The following is a 20,572-nucleotide window of genomic DNA, read 5'->3' on the forward strand; positions in this document are numbered from 1 at the left end:
CTTATTTAAAGTCGTTTTGTAGACGCATCATATAATAAGTATAGATTTAAGGTTGAGTTTCGCTTGAACCGTTGTCGAGTGAGGACGTTTATTTGAGAGCTCCTGCACTGTAAAAAAAGAGCGTCTTGGTTTAAGACGTTTACGTGGTCACATTTTAGACGTTTATAAGCGTCTTATTTGCCTTCTAAAATGCATGTATTTGGAGGTTATGTTTTTCATTTAAGACGCTCAATTAAGACGCTTATTTACATAAGACGTTTATAAACGTCTAAACGTCTTATTTTTAGACGCCAGTTTTTGCAGTGTGCTCGTGCGAAAGTTTTGTTTTTCAATAGAAATTGTTTTGATAAGTGACTTTTCTATCATCGCTCGATTTAAATATTTTGAAGCCTTGTTCAGTGTCACTGTAATTGCATTTTTTGTTGGTTATGCAGTTTTGTTCTTGGTTAGATCCTTCAATCAGTTTTTTGGTTTTTTGGTTTGCAGTGAAGTTCTGAACAAAAATGTCTTTGTCAACTGCTGTTTCTCTTTCTGAGGAACAGAGATGGGATAATTTACTTTCGTCGATTGAGAAATTAACACTTTTAAATATTGAAATTGCGTGCAGAAATTCGTTCTAATACCAACAGTGTTGATTCCTTGAGTCGCCAACTGAGTAGACTGGAAAATAGGGCAAGTTAGGCTGACAGAAGATTACTAAATGCTGATAAAGTCAACAGTGCAAAAAATTTAATTTTGTTTAATTTGGAAGATACGGAGGAAATAAACGAAAACTTATTTGGCAGAATTTCGAGAATTTTTTCAAATGTTGGTCTACAAATCCCTGATGTAGCTTATGATGATGCTTTCCGGTTGGGAAAAATAAACCCCTTGGCTGTCAACGAGATTTCCACTGTTTAGGCCAAAAGTGTGTTGAAAAAATTTTAAATGAATTTTTATGAAACTTGGTACCCTAAGATTTCTGGAATCGCTGATTACAAATCTGAGATCAGTTTTTCGAAATTCAAAATGGCGGATCCAAGATGGCGGAAATTTTTTCAAAATTCATCGAATTTGCTTGATACTGGTTACTCGGGAGTTTTATGTGTCGCTGATTACGAATATAACATTAGTTTTCCAAAATTCAAAATAGCGGATTGAATACGGCGGACGACAAAAAAAAATTAATTATAATGGCGTGAAACTGAATACTCGGGGGTACGAATCTGAAATCAGTTTTTTAAAATTCAAAGTAGGGAGCGTTCACAAATGATGTCACGTTTTTTTTGGGGGGGGGGGTCTCTACTAAACGTGACACAATTAATTTTTACATGTAAAATTGCATTAAATTGCGTGACAAAGGGGGGGGGTCTAAAATCCCAAAAAATTGCGTGACATTTATGAACGCTCCAGTAGCTGATTCAATACGGCGGAAAATTTTTTAAAATTTATTGAATTTGTTTGCAACTGGTTAATCTAACATCATTATGATAATTTTTGGTAAAATCAAATTTCATTAAATACCCTGACATTAGCTGGAGAATTGAATTTTTATAGCTTATTAAATTTTTTAAATTCACGACCCCAGAATGTACCACGAAAATGCTGCCATAGAATTTTACATTCCATGTTTTTATTTTTTAAAAAGTTTTATATATTTTTTTTTAATTTTATTTTTTTATATACTAGATTGTATACTAGACGCGTCTTTGCATGCAGCTACGTAATACTAAAACCCCTAAGTAACTTTCAAGCCAATCCAATTAATTTTTATTTTGTCGTCCGCCATATTGTATCAGCCATTTTTAATTTTTAAAAACTGATTTCCGTTTCATAATCAGCAACCCTTAAAATCCCCGAGTATTCAGTTTCAAGTCAATCTGGTCATTTTTTTTATTTTGTCGTCCGCCATATTGGATCCGCCATTTTGAATTTTGGAAAACTAATGTCAGATTTGTAATCAGCGACCTCAAAAACCCCTAAGTATTCAGTTTCAAGTCAATCCAATCAATTTTTTTATTTTGTCGTCCGCCATATTGGATCCGCTATTTTGAATTTTTGAAAACGAATGTCATATTCGTAATTAGCAACCCCAAAAACCCCTGAGTATTACGTTTCAAGTCAATCCAATCAATTTTTTTATTTTGTCGTCCGCCAGATTGGATCCCCCATTTTGAATTTTGGAAAACGAATGTCATATTCGTAATTAGCAACCCCAAAAACCCCCGAGTATTACGTTTTAAGTCAATCCAATCAATTTTTTTATTTTGTCGTTTGCCATATTGGATCCGCCGTTTTGAATTTTGGAAAAGAATGTCATATTCTTAATCAACGACCCAAAAAACCCCCGAGTAACCGGTTTCAGGAACATTTAAGAAGTTTTTAATCACCTTTTTTAAGTTGCGTATATATGCGTCATGAACACGTTTGGCCAGTCTTAGTTTTGCGCATATTATATGCGTCAGCGACAGTCAACGGGTTAAGGGAAGACGACCAATAATGATTAAGTTCATTGCCGCCAGATGGGTCAGGATGGTTTTCTCGAAGGTTAAGGACCTTAGAAATCTAAATTTAACCATAGCTAATGACCTCTCGATTGAAGATCGAGAAGCTCGTCGAGTTTTACTGTCTAAAGTTCACGAACTCAGATACTGTGGATACCAGGCCAAGATGAAGGGTTCTAGGATTTTCGTCAATGATATTCTGCTGGTATCCCTGAATGAAATCGACACCTTGTTAAAGAAGATAAATCTATGCTCAATAATAATCTGCTTGATAAGTACTTAAAATCTGATGAATCCTTCTCTCATGGGTCACCTAGTACGAGAGAGCAGAGATTTAAGAAGAGATTGGTGATTTAAGGTAAAGAATATCAGAGAAGAGGTATTCGTTCGAGGATAAATGGGTTGAATTCGAGTGGGCATTCATCCTCTCACAATGAGTTGCAACCTAGGATTATTTTTGGAACCTTCATGGATTTAATAATATTGCGGATATTGCGAGGGAAATGAAGGAACAGGATATTCTGGGTGACAGCGAAACCTGGTCGACTAATCATGGTTTGAAATTTCAATTTTTACCAAACTTTGTTTCTATCGTTGCGCCGGCTCGGAAGAGTAATCATCTGGGCAGACCAAAGGGTGGTCTCTTGCTTGCATATATAATGCTGATTTATATAATGCGGAAATTTTATCAATCTCTCACTTTTTTATATTTGTTAACTTTAAATCTGTTAATTACAACCGACAGATTGGCTCAGTCGGATAGATGCCTGGCGTTGGTGGTCGTTTAAAGGACCAAGGGTATAAGTATCCTTGGTTCGCGCCCACTTGGCTTGGTATTTTTCCGGCACGTGAGACAATCTGAGCGGGAGGTTTGACGTCGAGGTATAATGATGTGCACCGTCGATTATTGTCCGGTACACACCATTAGAACTCGACTGTCGATAAACCGGTTGTACTCAGAGAGGTTTTCTACAGTTTCCCTCTTCTCTGGCGAGAAAACTCATTGACGGGTGGTCCAGGCGTAATGCGAGTACTCCTAATAAAGTCGGCTGTAGACGCAAAATTAGGTTAATATATAGAAAAATTTCTAAAGTAGAATGGTTATGCTTAATCAAAAAAAAAAAGTATTTCTCGGGGACTCTTGTCGAAGTGCGTAAGGCCAATAGGGCAGGAGTATAAACAATAAAAAAAAAATCTGTTAATTACAATTTTATTTCTGGTTTGACTTACTTTTCGCCGAGTATGAATTTTTATGCTTATATGGATGAAATAGTCAGATCTGTTAATTCTATTTCAAAACGCTATCTAGATCATTTATTTATAATGGGGAAAAATTTTAATTGTAGGGTTGGCGAACAATCAGTTAAATCCAGATATTTTGTACTCATATAGTTTAAGTAACATAAGAGAATCTTTAGATAAGATGGTTAATTCTAAGGGTCGATCATAAATAGAGAACATGGAGGCGAGTAACTTTGTACTTTTAAACGGTCGTTCTCGAGGAGATAAACCGGCGAAATTTACCTTTGTAGGCCCACAGGGTTGTAGTGTGATTGATCTGATTTGGTGCTCACTACCCGGCCTGTCACTATGTTGTAACCTTGAGGTTCTCTCTCTCTCTCTCTCTCTCTCTCTCTCTCTCTCTGGATCTCTTAATAAAATTTAAAATTTTGTAAACAAACTTATGTTCTTGACTAATTCGGACACGCTCTTTTCATTGGTGGGTAAGACTCCGTCAGAAAAAAACGATTTGCAAGTAGTCTTCCGATTTCATCGAAAGTTTGGGAAATAGAAGTCTTATATGAATTAAATTTAACCCTAAAAGGATTTTGAAAAATTTTCAAAATGGCGGCCGCTACGCCATATTGAAAATGAGTACTGCGTTTTTTTCAAAAATTAATATCTTTGAAACTTTTTGATTGATTTTAATAAAATTTACAGGCGATATAGTTAAAAAAACGTAGTTGAATTTTTTATTATGACCAAAAAAAAATTTCCAAAATTTGTCAAAAAAAAGTCAAAAAAATGTTTTGAATTAATTTTTAGTTCATTTGGCCTAATTTTTGAATTTTCTAATAAGTAAATATCGATTCCTTGTAATTTCACCTTTCACTTCATAAAAAAAAATTTATGGAGACTAATAGTTCTCGAGATATTGCGATGTTAGTGGGAGCGCGTACCGCGGAATTAAACTTCATAGCGAGGCGGAATATGAAGCGAGCGTACAAACGTGCACAATACGGTGTCCGTAACAATGCGACTTTCGAATTTTGTTTACGCCACCCCCCAGTTTGGTTCCAATAAAATAAAAAAAAATTTCCCAAAATTTGAAGCCGATTGATTAATATTAACACGTGTCAGAGATCGATCGAAATTTCCCATTAAAAATACATAGGAAAAATGCACTTTTTAAAAAAAAATTCATAACTTTTTTAATTTTCATGCAAAAAATTCTCCAGGTCACATTTGCCTTCATTTTTAGCTGCACTATAAGATAGCACTTTGCCAAAAATTCAATTTTGAAAAATTTTTAAAATGGCGGATGATTAAAGTGGGTCATAAAAATGCACCACAATATATCCAAGGTTTTAACACATAAATGTTGTCAAAAATTCAAAAAAATTTCTTACTCAGGGCTATTTTTGATCGTTTATTATGAATCTGATATCAGAAATTAATTTTTAAAATTTTCGGTCTAATATGGCAGGTTCAAAATTTTAATTTTCTACATTTTTGAAGTAAATATTCTAAAACAACGTCAAGGGTGATATTTGGAAGCGCTATTTACGAATCTAATGTTAAAAATTTATTTTTCAAATTACCCGATCTAATATGGCATGGCGGATTCAAATTTTTTTTTTAATGTTCCTTTAATAATCGATTTTAAAAGCAGAGGTATAAAAAGTTAAATTTCTAAAAAAGTGTTTCTAAAACATCTTAATAATTATTTTTTGTAACTATTAATCTATAAATTAATATTTAGACTATTTCCCAAGTGCGAAAACCAACGCGGCCCAACACTGGCCCAGTATTGGCAAAGCTGGCATCGTGACTTGGCAGACAATATTGGCCCGACTTTGCGCCGACTCTTGTGGTGTTAACAGCGGTTGGACGTCGGCAGCCAGATCTCAGCAGACATTAATGGCCCAATATTGGCTGCCATTACTCCCCCAGTGTTGACAAAATTAGAAAAAAATAAAAATAAATTTTTTTTTATTCAATAAACTAATTAATTTATAACATTTATACGGCTTATTTTCCTAAATTAAACGCAAACTTACAAATATTTGAAAAATTCTTAATTCTCGCGGGGATCGATACCTGAACCTGACGCACCACAGCCTAACACTCTGACCACTCTGCTACTCTGACTTGAAGTCGAGGAAGCAAAAGGGTTCTTATAAGCTACACTACACTGGCCGATACTGTGCCATTATTGGGCCGAGCTACGTCCCAATATTGGCAATTATAATTTGCCATCATAGATACAAAATGATAGACATTAATGTGCCATTCTTGGGCCAAGCTAAACCCCAATTCTGGCAATTATATTTTGCCATCAAAGATACAAAATTTTTGCCATTAAAGTGCCACTAATGAGCCATTAATGGGCCGATCTTCGTCACATCACTGTCAATTGTCTTTTGCCATTAAAAATTGATCAACTTTGCCGTGAATGTGCCGTTATTGGGCCAAGCTACGCCCCAATACTGGCAATTATAATTTGCCATCAAAGATACAAAATGTTTGCCATTAAAGTGCCATTAATGGGCCGAGAGCTGGCCCAGTCTTAAAAAATTTGAAATTCTGTCCATCGGCGCCATCATTGGCCCAGTAATGGGACGTTTTGAACACCAATAATGGCCCAGTAACTACTGCCAATTCTCGGCAGACATTACTGCACCAATGATGGGCCGTTTTTGCAGTCTTGGCATTTCGCACTTGGGTTACTTCAAAAATGTAGAAAATCATAACTTTGAATCCATCATAGTGGATCGGATAATTTGAAAAATAAAATTTTAACATTAGATTCGTAAATAGCGCTTCCAAAAATCGCCCTTGACGTTGTTTTAGAATTTTTACTTTGAAAATGTAGAAAATCAAAATTTTGAACCCTCCATATATTGGATCGAAAATTTTGAAAAATTAATTTCTCATATCAGATTTATGATAAACGATCAAAAATACCCGCGAATAAGAAATTTTTTTGAATTTTTGACAACATTTATGTGTTAGAACCTTGGATATATTGTGGTGCATTTTTATAACCAACTTTAAACATCCGCCATTTTAAAAAATTTTCAACATTGAATTTTTGGCAAAGTGCTATCTTATAGTGCAGCTAAAAATGAAGGCAAATGTGACCTGGAGAATTTTTTGCATGAAAATTAAAAAAGTTATGAATTTTTTTTTAAAAAGTGCATTTTTCCTATGTATTTTTAATGGGAAATTTCGATCGATCTCTGACACGTGTTAATATTAATCAATCGGCTTCAAATTTTGGGAAATTTTTTTTTATTTTATTGGAACCAAACTGGGGGGTGGCGTAAACAAAATTCGAAAGTCGCATTGTTACGGACACCGTATTGTGCACGTTTGTACGCTCGCTTCATATTCCGCCTCGCTATGAAGTTTAATTCCGCGGTACGCGCTCCCACTAACATCGCAATATCTCGAGAACTATTAGTCTCCATAAATTTTTTTTTATGAAGTGAAAGGTGAAATTACAAGGAATCGATATTTACTTATTAGAAAATTCAAAAATTAGGCCAAATGAACTAAAAATTAATTCAAAACATTTTTTTGACAAATTTTGGAAATTTTTTTTTGGTCATAATAAAAAATTCAACTACGTATTTTTAACTATATCGCCTGTAAATTTTATTAAAATCAATGAAAAAGTTTCAGAGATATTAATTTTTGAAAAAAACGCAATACTCATTTTCAATATGGAGTAGCGGCTGCCATTTTGAAAATTTTTTAAAATCCTTTAAGAGTTAAATTTAACTCATATAAGACTTCTATTTCCCAAGTTTTCAAAGAAATCGGAAGACCACTTGCAAATCGCTTTTTTTCTGACGGAGTCTTACCCTGGTGGAAAAAAATTATTAATTTTAATTATTTATTAATAAAACTGTAGATAGTGCACATTTTTTATCCGAAAATTATGGAGAATACATGAAAAGTGCACTATGTGGTAGATAGTTCGTTTAAAATTGCTTTGTCAGTCCACTTTCCTGTTAAAAGCGTCACTATCTACATTATTTTCTAACACAATCCTTTATTTGTTATATTTTTATTATTATTTTATATTTTATTTTATTTATTATTATATATTATATTTTTTAATTTTGAAAATACCGAACGAAAAATCACGAACAATAGAGGGGCTGATAGTAAAAATGGTTTATAATAATAATAATGGGAGCAAAAACGGGTTAAAATGATTATGTAATTTCTTGATAAATTAATTGTATTAATGCTTAAAAAATATTGTCAATAATAAAAAACTTATTTTATTTGAATTAATATTTTGTAATTATTATAATTAATTTATCAAGAAATTACACAATCATTTTAATCTGTTTTTGCTTCTAAGTCACTTATTCCTCTTTTGCTCCCGTTATTATTTTAAAGTTTTAAACCATTTTTACTATCAGCCCCTCAATACATAAATTTTATTTATCATTATAACTTTATTTTATTTGATTATTATGTTCTGCATTAAATTATTATTATATTAAATGTTAACTTTACAAAAAAAAAATATTTAAAATTGTTTTTTAATTTGCATTAAATATATGTGTTAATACAAAATAAAAGCTTTATTTGCAAATTATTTTATTATTTTTATTTTATTTGCATAATTAAATTTGTAGATAGTGCTCTCTCTTGCGGAAAGTTAACCGAAGTTCGAGAAAAATATGTATGAAAAACGTCACTATGTACATAGTTCTCTACTTTTGTGACTTTTGAGATCAGATTACTGACTAACCTGTGTACATACTGCTCGTGAACCAGGATTTCAGGGTCAAGTTGATCGAAAATCCTGAAAATTTTGTAGATAGGTCATCTCCTTCTGCAGATAGTGACACTTTAAAAAATATTTCTCGAAAATCTCTGTAGATAGTTTAATTAACCGCTAATTATCTTCTAATCTAATTAAAATTTTCAATTACGAATACGACTATTAGATTCGTCTTTTCATTTCGAATCCAACGGTATAAAGAACTCATTTTTCATAAAATATGTAGATAGTGCCTTTTTTAAACTGGACGGCAGTATTAGATGTCGATTGAACTCTTTGGTTTAGAGTCAGGTGTTATTCTTAAGATAATTATTCCGATAAGGTTGTCGGTAAATAATTATATTTTTTGAATTTAATTTTTTGATCTGAAAAAATAAGCTGCGCGAACGACTGCACTGTGCATCTGTGAGGACTCGAACCCCAGTTAATAGCTATCTTCGACTAGTGTATGCACTGTAAAAAATTTTTCGGAATTTTTTTCGAAAAAATACGGACAGCACGGAACTCCAACCGGTGGAAATTTTTCCGAATAAATAAAAGGGTAATCCCTTATCTCCCATGAATTTCTGAAATATTTCCTACTATTTATTCGGAAATTCTACATAAATCATTTGAATATTTATGTAAAAAATCAAAACTGTTTATATTGTATTCTGATATATTAAAATAAATGTAAATTAATATAAAAAAATTATTATTAACATTTTTACGGAAGTATCTATTTATCAATCTACCACGATTTGAACTCTCAGCCTTATAGTGCTGTCTGTGCTTAGGGGTTTTTTTAATGGAGCCTTCAACCATTGGGAGCGCGCGCCTAGACGCGCTCGACCAAGGGAGGCTATGAGAATCTGCTGCAAAGTATCAGTTTTAAGAAACATGTGGAGTAAAATCTGTTCTTTCTAACTTCTATGGAATTTCGAAAGATTCAATCTCTTTAAAACTGTTGACCAACCGATTCATAGTATTGTTAACTTTTTTCTTTTCACATTTCCGTTAAATTTATGATATATATTTAGATTTTTGAGGAATATTTAAGAACTACTTACTGCATACACAGACACAATTTTGTAGAAAAATTATTTTTCTAATTTATCAGTTTTTAAATTTAAATCAGTAAAAATAAACTAATTATTACTCTTTAAATTTAAGTAAGTGAAAATTCGCTTAGAAAAGTTACGTCAAAAGTCTTTAACGCAAAAAGTATGTGTATTAGGGTGTCCCAAAAAAATAAAAAGTTTTTTTTTTATTGGGTCTCATCCCCTAAAATTCTTTCAAATTGTGTAAAAATAAGAACACAATATTTGGAAATAAAAAATTTTAATATTAACCCGTGGTTCAGAGCCTTTGAACCATAAGAACGCTAAAAATGTAGTGTTTTTTCATTTTTAACATAAATATAAATGTCAAAATATAATGAATAGGGTGTCATTGTAAAGATAATTAAATTACCTTTTGATCCATATGTCATAGTATAAGATTCAATGAAAATTAAGAGTGTTACAGTCGATTAAAGATTAAATTTCATGAAAATTTTGATGATTTTTATTTTTTAGACACTCAAGTAATTTGTACTTTTTTTACATTAAACAGTAAAAAATATTTAGGTTTTAATTTTTTTATTGAGAGTCTGTAACATTACGAAAATTTTTAGCCCTTGTGGACCTCGATTTGATTGAAAATGACAATTATACACTAGATTTAGTGAACGAAACTATTTTTTTTATTCTTATCATTCCTTCAACATTTAGAGCAAAAATTGAAACAATAAATTTAGATATAACCACTAAACTTACTAAAATCAGTGATAAAAAAATACTGAAGTCGCTGATTTAGAGTCCAATGTCAGTTTTTCAAATTTCAAAATGGCGGAGAACTTCATAAAAGTCGATCGAATTCGTCTAAAAATCGGGTAACGGATTTTGAGACGAATTTAATCGACGATTAAATTACGGATTTTTGTAATGTTACAGACTCTCAATAAAAAAATTAAAATCTAAATATTTTTTACTGTTTAATGTGAAGAAAGTACTAGTTACTTAAGTGTCTAAAAATCATCAAAATTTTCATGAAATTTGATCTTTAATCAACTGTAACACTCTTAATTTTCATTAAATCTTATACTATGACATATGGATCGAAAGGTAATTTAATTATCTTTACAATGACACCCTAATCATTATATTTTTACATTTATATTTATGTTAAAAATGAAAAAACACTAAATTTTTAACGTTTTTATGGTCCAAAGGCTCTGAACCACGGGTTAATATTAAAATTTTTTATTTCCAAATATTGTGTTCTTATTTTTACACAAATTAAAAGATTTTTAGGGGATGAGACCCAATAAAAAAAAACTTTTAATTTTTTTGGGACACCCTAATGTGTATGTAGACTTATTTATAAATGATTTTTCATTTATTTTTAAATATATATATACATACTTATTATCTTACGTGCACGGAAAAAAATTAATCTCTAAATTAGAGATTAAATCTGAGATTTAGGCATAAACTATCACTGGAATCGGACGTAAGATGTAAGCAGATCACTAAAACTGAAATTTGGTATTATATCTAATCCGAATATTAGTATTGTGAAGAACACGTATTTCTTATGCCTAAAAATGATATTAGGAATCTCAAATTTTATGACATATGGAACATATGTTCTAAACTATCAACTTACTTGAATAAATTCAAATCTAATATATTATTTGAATAAACAATATTAAACATTTTAGTCGTATATTTATATAATTCGTATTTTTGTAATAACTCGATGTAATAAGAATTTATAATTTATCACAATTTGGAGTAAGAATTATTCACAAAATATTTATATTGTTTTCCCTGTATGAACTATACATTGACAAGTATAAAAAAGTAGTTGGATATTTTTAAAACACAATACGAATTTTATATTTCTATTTCATTTTTTTGTTTTAACGGCGTTGGAAGGTCTGTAAAATTTGTAGGTTACAATTATCGCCCGACAAAATACGACACTGACTGATTTAAATGACGTGAAATAGGTAAATAAACATTTTTCAACCACTTTTTCTCTAAACACAGACACTTTTTACAAAATAGGCCAACATACAACGAGTAGGAATCTTCTTAATTACCTAAATTCAAAAGATGGTTTAAATTCATGCAGAAACGCGGTTGTAAAATGTAAAATTGGAAAGTGATGTAATGCTAAGAATATAACAGCTGGACCATTGTGCTCTCTGCATGCTTCTGCCCTCTTCTGGCGACTGGCAGTAATCCGCTTCTTGTTGTCTGTCATTACATTACTTTCCAATCATTTCCAATTTTACATTTTACAACCGCTTGACAACCGCGTTTCTGCATGAATTTAAACAATCTTTTGAATTTAGGTTATTAAAAAGATTCTTACCCATTGTATGTTGGCCTATTTTGTAAAAAGTGTCTGTGTATTTAGAGAAAAAGTGGTTGAAAAATGTTTATTTACCTATTTCACGTCATTTAAATCAGTCAGTGCCGTATTTTGTCGGGCGACAATTGTAACCTTAAAATTTCACAGACCTTCGCTTTTATTTGGATATTTGAAAATAAAATTAATACTTAATTAATTAAAATGGTTTAAATCTTTTTTGTCACTGATTAACTTAAAACACAATGTACCTAATTCATATAAAAAAAGTTGTGAAATTAACAAATCTCTAAATCAGAGATGCGAATTTATGGCGTTTTCTGGTATAAAGTTTGACAGAATCAAACACAACTTATCACAGTAATTGTGACTATAATGTTTAATTTAGATACACTTATATTTCATTGGACTTCAAATTAATATTATTTCAAGTTTAGAGATTAATTTTTTTCCGTGTGGAATACTTTTGATGTATTCTAAGTGAATTTTCACTTTTTTTAGATTTAAAGAGTAGTATATATGGGTGATTTTCCTGAAAGGGACCCTTTTTTGGTTGAATTTCCAAAAAATCAAATTATTCTTTTTTTGTTACTTTTTTTTCATAATTCAATTTAGAAAATATTTAAAGATAAAAATATAAGCTGCGCAAAATTAATTTTCAGAAATAAGACCTCCAAGAACATTTTATTATCATGTGTTCTAGAGGTTAAGTATAATTAATTATAACTTTTAAATTAATTATTTTGTAAAAAAAACTCGGTAGGAATATTTTTTTTAAATAATAAATTGTTATGTTTCAATTTATTGCACTTTTTGCTTTTATATTTTATTTTTATTAAATTAATAATTTAATTTGAGGGTTAAATATTTCAAAACAATGATTAAAAATCAAAAACAAAAGAAAACGCATATCAAATATAAAAAAAGGCTTCGGAGATGAATTCATAATTTAATGAAAAAATTCTCATTTTTTTTAATTTTAAAAATATTACAATTTTTTTAACAATATTTTTAGTTTTTAACATCAAATATTTTCACATAGATTACATATTATGTTTAAAACGTTAAAAAATATGATGTTGTTATATAGAAAACGAGGCTTCGGAGATGAATTTAATTTTTACTCTCATTGATAATACTATTTTAATTAATAATTTCAATAACTTTTTTTTATCTTATTTTAAACAAATGTAAGTAAAAAATAATCGTTATGTTCTGAACTTTAATTTGATATATATCATAAATATGTTGAAATTATTTATATACGTTAAAATATATTTATAAAATATACATTCTGTTTAACCAAAATTCGATGACAAAATTAAATATGTTTTTTAAATAGGAAGAACTTTAAATATAAGCAATAGAAGATTATATAAAGATAGATAAATCTTCGTAGATTATAAATAAATTTTTTTTAAAATTTAAACTTGATAAAATATTAATGAAAAATTAATTTAAATAATGAACCTCCTGTTGGAGACACGTGAAGTGGTCCCTTTCAGGAGAATCACCCATATAAATACACATATCGGATTTTTTTCTTTAGTAATTAGTGAAAAAAACGTTAACTAATAATTATAAATTAAATGTGAAAAAAATAATTTATTGATATACTTTATATATAGTTTTACTGTGGAAGAAATATTTTTCCTACTTTCCTCGGAAATATTTCCTATAAATATTGGAAAGAAATCCGTAAGGCCCGGAAAATTCTTCGAATATTGAGGAATAATTTCCGTTTTACTGTGGAAGAAATATTTTTTCATCTTTCCTCGGAAATATTTCCGACAAATATTGGAAAAAATCCATCATTTTCGGAAAATTTTCCGAATATTGAGGAAAAATTTCCATTTTTCTGTGGAAAAAGTATTTCTCCTACTGATTTCGGAAATATTTCCTACTAAATATTCGGAAAACCGTAATTTCCACCTAATTTCGGAAAAATATCCTAGTTTTTTATCGGAAAAAATTCTGAAATTTTTTACAGTGGGCTTGATCTGAGAATATAAGAAACGTGAACGTCCAGGCTGTGTTGGCAAGGTGCATTGGTAGGCGTTAGTCCCGCGATAGGTAGCTATTAACTACGGTTCGAGTCCTCACAGATGCACAGTGCAGTCGTTCGTGCAACTTATTTTTTCAGATCAAGAAATTAAATTCAAAGAATATAATTATTTACCGACAACCATATCGGAATAATTATCTTAAGAATAACACCTGACTCTAAACCAAAGAGTTCAATCGACATCTAATAGATGTCACTAATTGCTGATATAGTCGAAATCTTTCATAATTGTGCTCGTGAGCACAATAATACAGTCTCAAAACAATGTTTCAAAAAGTTAAAGAATTATTTGAGAATAATCATAAAGGAAATTGGGGAATTGTGGGTCACCTCCATTATTTAACAATTTTTAAAAATTTTTGATCATCCAATTTTTTTATTTTTTTTTGTTTGTCAAAAGTAAATTTTTCATTAGCATTTTATATCTTTACAGTATTTCCCAATTACCTATAAGTCATAAACAACAACCAACTGAAAATTGCAATAAAATATTTATTTTGGGCGTTCAAGTTTTTACAAGAATTTAGAAGAATTGCCTAGTTAAAAAAAGTTTTAATATATATTGTTTCTTTTTCTTTTACTTCGACTCCAAAAAAAATTTGCATGAAATTTAAATAAAAAAATAATACAAAGCTTTTTGTAAAATGAAGCGTTCAGGGAATTGTGGGCTACTATTTTTTTAGAAGTATGCAGGTGAGGCATTATTCCTGAACTGCCCCAAAAATAAAAAAAAGTTCTTGGATTTCCTTTATACTTTGGAAATATGTTACCCTAGTAGGTACAAGTTACTACACCAATTTACAGGTCCAACCCCCCACCCCAATCAAAAGGGTGGGGGGTTGAAATTTCAGCTTCAACTCGAACATGCATTCTTTAAACATTTGTAGTTTCTACTTAAAGTATTCAATTAAAAAAAGTAAGTAGTGTTTTAGAAATGTTTTTTTGTGTACTTTTAAAATATTTTATTTATATAATAAAAAAAAAATTTTTTTGCAAAAATTTTTTAAAATAAATAGTTTTTTGCAATTCTGTGCAAGTTCGGTAGTTTTTATTTTCTTTTTAATAATCTCAAATGAAAGCTTGGGAATTCCCCTAAAAGAAGATATAAGTCTGAAAATGGGCCGAAACAATTTGACAAAGATATAGTGTAATAAGTAAAATTTGTCCGTCCGCTCGCGCACTCCAGCGCGATGAACAGTGGGATTTTTTTTCAACTTACTATTGAAAATTGTCTAGAAACTACAAATTTTATCGGATGTTGATGTTCTTGATTTAAAATTACTAAGAGATCCATCAAAGTCGATTTTTGAATTTTTAATTGTTTATTTTTTTCTTGTTACTCAAAAATTTGACAAATTACAATATTTTTAGAAAAAATCATGTTAGTTTTTTTATTTTTCCATTACACATGATCGAAATCAATTTAAATTAGTCTAGTATGACCACCGGACAATTAATAAAGCATAATACAATTTATTTAAATTGTTGCAAACAATGTTAATTAACAAATAGATTACTTCGGACCTTCTTCATAAAAAAAATTGGTTTTTTTTGCAGACAAGTTAAAATTTATGTCTAATTTAGTAAAAAACTATTTTACAGTTAAAAATTATCATTAATATTAACAATTATATAAACAATAATAAACTTCCTTTTGTATTTGTAAACATTTTCGTCATTTTTTAAACTTTAAATATTTATATCATATGTACATTCTTTCAAAAACATAAAAAATTTATTAGCTTAAACAATTACATTTGTTATAAACAAACTTTTCATTTTTAAACAAATAAGTAGCTTTTTTCATCAAACAAAATTTTTTCCTTTTTTTTATATTTACTATCATAAAAAAGAACTCCTTAATGAAATGGGAATACTATAAATTATTCATTTAATTCTAACGAACATTGTAAGTTAAGAAATATTTATATTTTTAATGAAGTAAACCATTATTCAGTTAAAACAGTTTACATTTAAATGCATATAAATAAATATATTTTTTCTGTGAAAAAAGAACAAAGTTAAATATTTGTTAACTTATAATGTTTATTAAAATTAAATGAATAATTTATAGTATTCCCATTTCATTAAGGAGTTCTTTTTTATGATAGTAAATATAAAAAAGGAAAAAAATTTGTTTGATGAAAAAAGCTAATTATTTGTTAAAAAATGAAAAATTTGTTTATAACAAATGTAATTGTTTAAGCAAATAAATTTTTTATGTTTTTGAAAGAATGTAGGGTAAGTGCGGGTATAGTCGGACAGTACTAGTAGTCGGACACTTTCGTGTTTTTTGGCAAATAAATAATAATGCATTGTGATAATTACTTTAACAAATATACTGGAATAATGTATAAAGTTTATATTTTATGAAAATAGTGTTATTTTCGAAAATAATTAAACAAGAAATATTTTATTTAATGTTTTAAAAATCATAGTGTCCGACTATAGATACAACCATTTTCGAGTAGCGTAATGAGTAGCACAAAGTTTTGTTGATAATTAATCATAAATATTAAAACTTACAGGATTTAAATATTATATTAAAAACTTCTAGTATGATTTAATTCCATTTTCCAGCATTTAGCAATTAAAAAATTATCTGTTTTACTTTATAAATCCAAAATATCTGACAGATGTCCGACTATAGAAACAAGGGGAAAAAGTGTCCGACTACTAAAGCATTCGTAATTTTTTATTAAAATGTTTATATTTTATTAAATACTCAAGTATTTGTAACAAATTTACACGATTTTTAATCCTGAAGAACTCATTTAATTGATAATGTGCTTATAAACACAGTAGATATTTGTTATTTCAAGAAAGAAAGCATAATTTAAGATTGTATCCTTAAGTGTCCGACTACTAGTGCATTTACCCTACATATGATATAAATATTTAAAGTTTGAAAAATGATGAAAATGTTTACAAATACAAAAGGAAGTTGATTATTGTTTATATAATTGTTAATATTAATGATAATTTTTAACTGTAAAATAGTTTTTTACTAAATTAGACATAAATTTTAACTTGTCTGCAAAAAACCAATTTTTTTTATGAAGAAGGTCCGAAGTAATCTATTTGTTAATTAACATTGTTTGCAACAATTTAAATAAATTGTATTATGCTTTATTAATTGTCCGGTGGTCATACTAGACTAATTTAAATTGATTTCGATCATGTGTAATGGAAAAATAAAAAAACTAACATGATTTTTTCTAAAAATATTGTAATTTGTCAAATTTTTGAGTAACAAGAAAAAAATAAACAATTAAAAATTCAAAAATCGACTTTGATGGATCTCTTAGTAATTTTAAATCAAGAACATCAACATCCGATAAAATTTGTAGTTTCTAGACAATTTTCAATAGTAAGTTGAAAAAAAATCCCACTGTTCATCGCGCTGGAGTGCGCGAGCGGACGGACAAATTTTACTTATTACACTATATATTTGGCAAATTGTTTCGGCCCATTTTCAGACTTATATCTTCTTTTAGGGGAATTTCCAAGCTTTCATTTGAGATTATTAAAAAGAAAATAAAAACTACCGAACTTGCACAAAATTGCAAAAAAATTTTTTTTTTATTATATAAATAAAATATTTTAAAAGTACACAAAAAAACATTTCTAAAACACTACTTACTTTTTTTAATTGAATAATTTAAGTAGAAACTACAAATGTTTAAAGAATGCATGTTCGAGTTGAAGCTGAAATTTCAACCCCCCACCCTTTTGATTGGGGTGGGGGGTTGGACCTGTAAATTGGTGTAGTAACTTGTACCTACTAGGGTAACATATTTCCAAAGTATAAAGGAAATCCAAGAACTTTTTTTTATTTTTGGGGCAGTTCAGGAATAATGCCTCAGGTACATAATATTAAAATCACATATAGCTAAAATAGTAATTTAATTAAAACAATTCTATTCATTGCAATGAATGAGATAGAGCTGTTGTAAAACTGTTGTAAAATTGTTTTTTAGACTTTTTTATTGTGCTCGCCGAGCACAATTCAGCACAAAATTTATTTTTTCAAAATTATGATTTTTGAAAAATATTCAAAAAATTTTAGTCTCAAAAAATATGATTTTCTTGAATAATTATTAACTTTTTCAAAAACTGTTATACACTTTTTTTATTGTCCTCGCTGAGAACAATTCAGCACAAAATTTATTTTTTCAAAATTTTGATTTTTGGAAAAATGTTCAAAAAAATTGAAGTATAATAAGAAATTTTTTTTAATTTTTAAAAAATATTTTAATTTTTTTCAGCACAATATTTGTTATCGTTTTCAAGTGTAGCACAATTTTCGTTTTTTAGTTTTATCAAAATTTTGTTGAGAAAAAATGAAATGGCGTTGCCAACTTCTTGGACATACGTACGTGAGCGCGTCAGTCTCAACGGGGCGCCATAGACTTTTTCGTTGATTTCTCGAAAAGTTATCGCGATCCCATTATAAAACTTTTACGAAAATTTTCTTATTACTTTTGGCTATCATTATAAAAAAAATAAAAAAAATCGGAGGGGGGGTGTTTTTCAAAAAATTAAAAAAAAAATTTTTAATAATTTCTAAAAATTTTTGTTTCTAAAAAATTTATTTAAAAAGTACTAGTTATACTGAGAAATTGAAAAAAAAATTTTGAAAAAATATTGAAAACAACTGGAGTTATCTTAATTTTAAAAAATTAGTACATAAATTTTTAAATTTGAATATTTTCAAAATTTTTTCGAAATTTTCAAAATCGCCTTCACTTTATCATATCTTATCCTTATAGCTACAAGGAAAAAAAGTTTCAAGAAAATTGCTAACAATGTCCAAAAATCGTCGATCACTTCACATGGAATTGCTCATTTTGAAAATTTTTACGCAGATTCTTGGCACTCGTTTAATTAAATGGGCCTCAGATTTGGACTTGTTCCCTGAATCACAGGCAGGTTTTAGAAGAGGGAGAAGTTGCCTCGATAATCATTTCACCCTGCAGTCCTTGATTCAGATTCATTTAAGGAATCCAGGAGCCGCGGTATAAAATATGCCTTGTTTGTCGATTTCAAGGGTGCTTTCCCATCTGTTTCGCATAATTTATTGTGGGAGAAATTGCACTGGCTAGGTATGAGTACCAAGATGATAAATATCTTGCGGAATTTCCACTTGGTTGCTTCTACCTGTATTAGAACCTCCGAGGGTGATACTAATTTCGTAGACGTCTTACAGGGGGTTTTACCGGGAGAAGTTTTGAGTCCTTATCTGTTTCTTTTGTTAATTTCGGACATTGATAAATTTTTTATAAATAAGGGCTGCAGTACGAATATTGTGAAGTGAATAAGCTGACTATTTGGTTTGAGTCTTATTGAAGTTGTTAAAAGCTACGAATATCTAGGGATACTTTTCGTTTGTTCAGGCTCTTTTTCCCAGCCTGCTGCTAGGGCAATCAGTGTGGCGCAGTATTCTGCGCATTGTGTTCTCTATGGGGAAGGTATCCTGGAAATCATACACCAAGCTTTTCGAGGGATTGGCGGTGACTGCTCTTTTTTATGGGGTCCAGGTTTGAGGAACTTGCCATATCGATTCAATAAAAAAAGTTCAAACTTCTTTTTTAAAGAGACTTTTATATTTGCCAATGAACACACCTGATTGGTCGGTTAGACTTGAGACAGGAGCGCTTCGACTTGAGCTTAAGGTATTGAAATACATTCTGAACTGGATCTTAAGGATCTCTCACATGGACAGTTCAAGATACCCCAGAATGTGTTTCGAAAGACTGAGAGCTCTGTCGATGTCGTCTCCGGAGTATCGGTTTAATTGGTTCACTCAGTTGAGAGCTTCTTTTTTTGAGCCACAAGGCATGATCGATTTTTGGCGGGACCTAACCCTGGACTCAATTGAAAGTCAATTGACCTATCTTGGAGAGTTGCAAGATTAACAGCATCTCTTCTGATAAAAACCGCCAATCACTTTCGACTAGTTTGTTGTTTTTTCAAATTTACCTCTTCATGAGGGCCCTCAGCCGTACTTGCTCTCTAGCCTCTCATTATTTTACAAAAGAATATTTAAACAATCGCGTCTTTTAAATAAATATATTGTCAGAATAAATTGTGGCTCTTTTTCTTATACTTTTCGAAATGGTATTAATTGCCCATACTGCGGCTTGGAAGAGGAGAGTCTGTTTCATTTTTTACTTCGATGTCTGGCTTGTTTGCATGTGTGTGAGAGAAATTTCCCACATATCTCTTGCTTATCGGATTTGGTAGAGGAAGGATTAAAGATATTATCTTCGACTGATATAAATTCTATAAAAACTTATGTTAGATTAATTTCGCAAATCCTCAGTGAATGTAAAACAAAAATTGTTTAAGATGAGGTCCTTGCTTAATTGAAAGAATTAAATTCAATATTGTTTATATAAACTGCGATACCCCGCTTGTAATACCCAATTTTTGGTCATAAACAAGTGTATTATTGAAAATGTATTATTTTTATTCAATAAATTATATTTACAGATTTAAGGTATTATTTGTAAGAAAAATTTCCACTGGGGCACTTGTAACCCTGGTATTAAGGAAAAAGACGAGTGTATAAATAAACGAATGAAATATCTTATT

The 20,572-nt window shown here is 29.7% G+C and overlaps 1 protein-coding gene across 1 annotated transcript in view; it reads left to right on the plus strand.

Annotated features, from left to right (window-relative positions):
- The window catches only part of LOC122503293 (DDB1- and CUL4-associated factor 13), a 117,224-nt gene that overhangs the window by 58,730 nt on the left and 37,922 nt on the right, over positions 1-20,572 (plus strand). The window lies entirely within an intron of this gene.

Source organism: Leptopilina heterotoma, unplaced genomic scaffold (assembly GCF_015476425.1).
Source record: "Leptopilina heterotoma isolate Lh14 unplaced genomic scaffold, ASM1547642v1 Lhet_256, whole genome shotgun sequence".
In the NCBI taxonomy this organism is placed as follows: domain Eukaryota; kingdom Metazoa; phylum Arthropoda; class Insecta; order Hymenoptera; family Figitidae; genus Leptopilina; species Leptopilina heterotoma.